This window comes from Bison bison, unplaced genomic scaffold, assembly GCF_000754665.1.
Source record: "Bison bison bison isolate TAMUID 2011002044 unplaced genomic scaffold, Bison_UMD1.0 scf7180017864043, whole genome shotgun sequence".
NCBI lineage: Eukaryota > Metazoa > Chordata > Mammalia > Artiodactyla > Bovidae > Bison > Bison bison.
Genome location: NW_011494615.1, coordinates 10473279 through 10480482, shown reverse-complemented (window position 1 = coordinate 10480482; position 7204 = coordinate 10473279). Strand labels below are relative to the sequence as shown.

The 7204-nt window shown below is 37.9% G+C and overlaps 1 protein-coding gene across 1 annotated transcript in view; it reads left to right on the top strand.

Moving 5' to 3' along the window:
- The window catches only part of LOC104985408 (RNA-binding motif, single-stranded-interacting protein 3-like), a 79033-nt gene extending 73646 nt beyond the window's left edge, over positions 1-5387 (top strand). The window contains exon 6 of the mRNA XM_010835565.1: positions 7-5387. The gene's annotated coding sequence lies outside the window, so the exon portion shown is untranslated. The remainder of the gene's footprint in view (positions 1-6) is intronic.
- The last annotated feature ends 1817 nt before the right edge of the window (positions 5388-7204 follow it).

Genomic DNA, 7204 nt, shown 5'->3' with positions numbered 1-7204 from the left:
CAGAAGATAGAGGTTGCTTTTCTTTTCCTCTCTTTTCTTTTTTAAAATTTTATTTGACCTACATGGCCGGACCAGTTCTTTGTTTAAACTACCTTCCACTGGTGTTTTACGTACTGCAAAAAAAAAAAAAATTGTTTTTATTTTAAATGTATATTTGTGGATAGTAGAAGCTTGTTCCTGTGGTCCGCAATATTAGCGCCAAGAGTTCTGGATTCCAACCAATAGAGCCAAATGGCTTTAAATTCCATGTGCTTTTCTGGTTCTTTCCTAGTGCTCTTGAATCATGAAGTCTGTATCGATGGCCACCAATGAGCTAACACACTTGTTTAACAGGTTGAAATTTCATTATGTGAATTTTGGACTCAAGATACTTCCTGAACTGGTCTGAAAGATCACTTGTTGAAAAAGCTCAGTGATGCTCTGTTGAGTGGTGAGTGGTCTCCTGAAAAGGCCTTGTGCGGTATTTCTAACAATAGCCTTGCTTCTAAATTCCCGCGCCTCTAGATTTTGTCTTCTCGTCTCAGTCTTGTCATCATCTACCGTGAATAGCCACCTTGACTCTGCACTTGGGGAAGGGGTATCTTTTTTGTGTGTGTGCCTCATTTCATTGTATTTTCATATCCTGGTATCGCCAGAAGAAAGACAAGGTAGACTTTTTAATTTCAGTTTAACTCTCTGAGGCAAATAGGACCAATGAGATTGAGGATTCTATTAGTGGAATTCAGGTAAGCTTTTAATGCTAGTTGACAATCAAGAAATTATATGATTTATATGAATAAGAACCCAAATAATTAGATTTGATCGATTCTTAAAGCCAAAGGAGATATATATTACATTGACAATGATGCAAAACTTTGTCTAAAATGAATTAAATTGACTTACCAAGCACTTCTGCATATTTGACTCATAAAATCTATGTTCAACCTGTACAGTTTTACCTGAAATGAAAGACAGTGGAACTCTGTTAATTGAACCATGCACTAGAATGGCTTTCTAATGGCTTATTAGAATCAATAGTTGAAACTCTTTGCACAAAGTGACAGGAACCTTAGTCCAGAAGGAAGAGGCACTATAAAAGAGAACAGGGTAGGCATTTAAAAACTAACATATTAAAAGGTAAATCATATTCCCACTAGGTCAACATGAATAATGAGTTTGACTCATAAAATTCATCAACATTATACTGTTTGATCTATAAACAAAGGTCTAGTGTTAAAATATACCTAATTCTCTTATTTGAAAATCCCATGAATTGAAAGCTCTTATCTAGAGAGTGATTCCATATCTTTGTGGTCCATTTAGAGGCAAAAATTTAGCCAAGGCAGTGTAGCATGTGCTACAAAAAAATTCCAACTGGTCACAGCCATCCCTATGGTTTTCCATGCTTTAGAGAGAATACTAAACTTTTGTTTTGTTCCATTCTTCAGCTTCTCATGTATTTTAAGGACGGCATTTTCTCTTTGAGAAATGGGCCCCTGAGTTACGGGGGATGAGCAAACCTGTATAGGAGCTGTGCTTTTTATTTCTCTTTTTCAGTCTCTGAACTCTGTGTATAAATAAGGATTATCCTGGGCATAATTCATTTGAATATGAAATCAACATACTTCCTTTGTTTTCTGTAAAACAAAATAAATCAAAACATAATGTGATGCTAAGAAAGTCTCATTTCCACAATCAACAATGAGGCTAAGAGGTAGCTACCACGTGGCTGATGAATGTGCCTAGGTAACTTCCTGTTTCTATTCAAAACTACTGCTTTATTTATACATTCAGCAACATTTTTTTCAACTATAAAATTTCAGTAATCTCAATTTTTTAAGCCACTTCAGGCAAAAGAAAATGACTTGCCATTTTAGGTGTCCATCTGTGCTTTATGTTTGTTTTTTTTAATATATATTATGCCATAACATATCTTATTTTAAATCAAAAAGAAGGAAAAGTGGCACATGTTCAAATTTGCATGTATCATCTCTAAAATTTATCACCTAAAAATTAATTTTAAGAATCAAGCCTGGGAAAAAAATAAATACATCAATAGGTAGGCAGCATTACATTGTATGAAAAATAAACCAAAACATGCATTCAATACACACTGACATCAGAATTCCATTTTAATCAACAGTACAGGTTATGGAGCTTTTAACCCAATTTAGGACTACAATCATTTTTTAAAGTATTCTGGTTCACTATACTTCAAGCATTTATTCAGATTTTCAATTTTTCCTCTCACCTGCAATTGCCAAGACTTAACCTAAGTGTCAGTAAGCAAAGTAAAACCATAATCCAAATGGGATAAACATTATTTCCTCCAAACTCGGGTTCCGTGGTCAGTGGAGAAGCGGGTATTCTTTGAATGTGGAGGAGGTATTGTCAAGGCAGTCTGCATGGTGACTGGGAACTCCTCAGCGCGTGACCACATCTTCTGAAGTCATCAGCGACCAGAGGTAACACTTGCAGGGTGGAAGACTGGCCTTCAACACGGGCGTGTCCAAAATACTGCAAGTTACATGCTATTCTCTCAAGAATAAAACCTTTGACCCAGCTGTGGTTTGGTCAGGGTTAGTTTGTTCCCCTGGCAGTTTCAACCCTCAAATGTTGTGCCGTGCGTCACCACTTGAATCAGCTCTCCTGTGACCTTAACAGATCCGCTGCATTTGACAGCACCTATGACGCACTTCCACCCCCTCTTAATGAAAAACTACATGTTAAAAGCACCCGTATCAGAGATGGACAGCCCTAGGAGGAGGCCAGATAGGACAGGAGGTTCGCTGAACCTACAGAATCCATTAACTGCTTAAAAAACTTTTATAATCATTTTTAATCTACGGATAAGAAAATAAAAGTACTTAGTTTTCCTAATTCTATTTGAATAATTGGGGTGTCTATTATACGCATATGGGCTTCCCAGGTAGCCCTAGTGGTAAAGAACCTGCCTGCCGCTGCAGGTAGACATAAGAGATACAGGTTTGATCCCTGGGTTACGAAGATCCCCTGGAGGAGGGCACAGCAACCCACTCCAGGATTCTTGCCTAGAGAATCTCATAGACAGAGGAGCCTGGTAGGTGACAGTCCATAGAACCACACAGAGTCAGCACGACTGCAGTGACTTAGCGTGTGCACACACACACCCTATGTCTTTCACAGTGACCTAAAATTTCCATTAATGAAAGCTGAGATCTTATTAGGACCTTTGAAGTCTTCTTTATGCTTGAGGAAAAGTTTCAATGGACTCTCTAGACAGATGATAATCTTAGTAGGAGACTGAAAAGACACTTGACAATTCAGTCTCATTCTTACTTTGAGTGCAGGAACCACTGCAAGATGAGCTGATAAGCAGGGAGACATTTTTAAGTGGGTTTCAGTGATAAATGTTTTTATATGATATGAAATCAAATGAAAGGCTATTTATATAGGTAGATAATGACATGCAGCACATTGGAGGAACCATATTTCATAGTCAAATCTAAACATGTCATAGAACCCTGATCTCTATTACCTTGTCCTCAGTAAAAGAGTAAGAATGAAATTTTGTTTTTCATGTAATTGAAAAACATGACTGGCAGGCTTCAAAATTCTGAGCTCGCTGGGACTGACAGCCCCTCATTCCAATTTAAAGGACTGACGGGGTTGACACCCTTCCCGTGACAGACTAATAATGAGATTCCAGTAATGAATCCATTTGTTTTGCAAATGACACCTACCATGGCATTGGAAGACAGCTGAGTCTAACTCAAACTGGACATTTCCTACCAAATATTCTGAAACATGAAGTTGGTCCCGTAATCCAAGTATTCTTGGTCATGGCTGTCCCTTGTGGAATACAGAGAGTTCAGGAAAAGTACAGAAGCTGAGAACAAAATCCCTGAGTGGCCCCAACAATCTTTTTTGATGTAAGGCAGGGAAGCTCAGCCCAGACTGGTGATTTCTGGTTTTTTACCCCCAACATATATCCTAACTGTCATGTAAAAAAAAAAGATGGATAGCTTCTCCTTGTTAATGTCTTTTTATTTCTGGGAGGGAGAATAATGAGTTTAGAATAGCATTGTCTATGCGGCAGTTCTAAAGCTGGAGCAGGGTGAGGTGGGTCTTGGAATTGCTGGAAGAACCACTAGGCCACTGGGTCCACATTTTCAATCCACTGTATTCCCTCCAGTTAGTGACTGCCCTGAAGCCCCCGTCCTGCAGAAACACAATCGCTCCCACTTTTTGAAGGGCTAATCATTTACTTTTGTGCACCTTGTTTATCTTCTCTTTTCAACTATTAGGACTTCTCTTTCCTTCTATTAGAATTTCACCCTGAGGATGGAAAACAAAAAACATTTGGAAATAAAATTCAAATCTATTTTGTTTCTCGTTAAGGATTGATTTATTGAAGCAGTTTTGAAATCATTGGTAAAATGAATGTCAGTGCATTATATACTGTGAGTTTTTAATATCCATAATGTCCCTTTCCCATCCACTGCAAACAATTGCAAGTTGGCTATATGCTTGCAGAACATAAATGAAAAAAGGATAGCAAAGAATTTGGCTTTCCTCAAATGAAAGCTATTTTGATTTTGTTCACTACTGAAATTTGAACCAGTAGAACAGCTCAACTCAAAATTGAGTTTTGGGAATACAGTAATAGCTCTTGGTTAAATATGCACTTTTATCTCCATCTTAAATCTTTGACCAAAAATTTGCGTTGTTTTATAATTTTTTTGACTTTGTGTTACCACATTATGGCTGAATGACCTTGAAATTCCATTGGATTTTGTAAAAAAAAAAAAAAAAATCAAATTTAAATAGTATCCAAAGTGTAACTTCAGTGTTATGCTTTGTATTGTTAACCCTCTAATCTTATTAAGAAAGATGCTCTGTCCTCCTCCCCGAAATAGGTTATTTTTTCATATGTGAAACAGGAGTTATTCCATGTTTCAAAACAGGAAAAATATTTCACAGAGATACTTGAAAAACTTTTCTCCATTCTGGGAATTAATGCTTCCATTTATTTAAAAAGAAGAATGTAATTGGAGTCTTAATTTAAAAAATATATATGTAAAAGTGTACTTGCTATGAAATACTCAGTTTCTAAAACGGAAGAAAAAGGGACACAGCTTCTTTTAAAACTGTTGTTTCAGGCCATATCTGATGTCATAGAACTTCTGAAACATCACTCAATTCTGAATTTTATTTAAGAGCATTTTGTACTGCTGTCTTTGACTGTCATGGAAAATTCTGTAATTGAACGGTGTTTCTGGTTTTATTTTTAACTTTTTCATCTGTACCACAGTCAAATTAGCTACCATTTTCCCTGTTCCTTGAGCTTTCCGTAGATCAGTGGATGTTAGGTTTAAACTTCTGTTTTCTTTGATGAAGCTTTCAATAAAAAATGAAAATAAAATCAACCAAGCAGGGCTGTTGTGTTTTTCTTCAAGCTTAGTGGAAGGAACAGTGTCTATATTTAATTGGCTTCCTACAAAATTTATCCAAAAAAAGAACCCTCCCTGGTAACAAAATGTGAGAGAAGAGGGACCATTGTGCTCATGCAAAGGAACCTGTTTAGGAGTTTTGAAGGTGTGGACCACTTAGGTCTCCCTGGGACCTCATACATTATTTCTCACTTTTATGCATAAGAATTCAGAGATCATCAGCTTCTAACTCTAACACATGCCCAACATCTACCAATAATGCTTTCTTTAAAGGGATACTGACAAAGAGAATGTTTAGCTGCAGTCCAAAATTAGTAAAGTGAAAAGTAATATATCTCAGACTTAATCTCACAGAGTTTTATTATTTCTGGATTTTTTTTTTTATAAAGGAGCATTATTTTCAATAATAATGAAAATCTCTCTCAGCTATCAAAAGGCCATCTTTTTGTTTAAATCCTTAGACACAGAGGGAGCAGTCTTCTCCCCCGGGTTCTTTCTCCTGCCTCTAGGAAGCTACAGGTTACCACTGTGACAAAGTAGTCACCTGGTGGAACTGCTGTGTGGGTCTCCAGGGGATTCCAAATCCAAATCCTGGATTTGGAACAGAAGCATGTGAGGGATGGCTATAATAGCAAAGGCCACCACTACCTGAGCTGAGCCTTCGCCATGTTGCAGAAACGGCCAGGGGCCCCCACACTTGAGTTCACACAACTTCGCCCACATGCTCTCAGGTCAGTACTGCCATGGCTCCATTTTCCAGATGAGGCTTGGAAAGTGGGCAACCCAGCCACGCACCTACATCTTTAAAAGGCTAGAGTATGCTTTTAAAAACAGCATCAAACTCTCAACCCCTGTGGGACTTCCCTGGTGGTCCAGTGGCTAGCACGCCGTGCTCCCAGTGCAGGGGGCCCGGGTTGGATCCCTCGTCAGGGAACTTGATCCCACATGCCGCAACTAAGAGGCCATGTGCCAAAACTAAAGGTCTTGTGTGCCACAACCACAACCTGGCACAGTCAAGTAAACAGCTTTTGTAAAAACAGTTTAATTTTAACCTTTGGTTCTAAGTTATTTTCTTCCTCAGAGGCTTTGGGAAATGCCAATATGGAAGGCAACTCTTTTTTAGTTTTTTTGTTTTTGTTTTTTTCCAAAAGTTTGTCTCATTTGGCCTGAGATTCTGTGATTTCTATAGAAGAGGGTATTTGGACATTCATTCTAATCACCTTGGTCACAATTCACATTTTCTATCCCAGAAATAACTTTCTATTTCCATCATCTCTGTGATTTGTTCTGGAAGGAAAAGCCCTAGCTACCAGATAGATAGGCATGACTTTTCATTGACTATTTCACTGAACAGTATGCAGTCCATGGACACTCTGTAAATATTTTAATGTTACAAAGATAGAGTAGACACTTCTCATCAACAAGGATTTCATAGAATATGATATGACAACATTTTAGCATGAAATAAGATCAAGAGATTTTGAGAGCAATACACTTAACCCTTCCATGACTTGATGCAAAGTGGATGGAGAGACTACCTGGTCTGAATGCAATCATATCTTCTCTCATCCACACACAGGATGGACCTTCCAGACCCTTCACTGCTGCCTCTCCCAACTTCATCCATTTCACAGAGAAGTCAGATATTTTACCATTGCCCTTTTTTCAAATCATCTGGGGGTATTTAACTTTTGACAGCAAGAAGGATGGAATATGCCATTCTGAAATGGGTGGAACTCTAGTAGCAGCTGATAATAGTGTAAATCCCATGTTGCCATTTCAATAATCTCCAT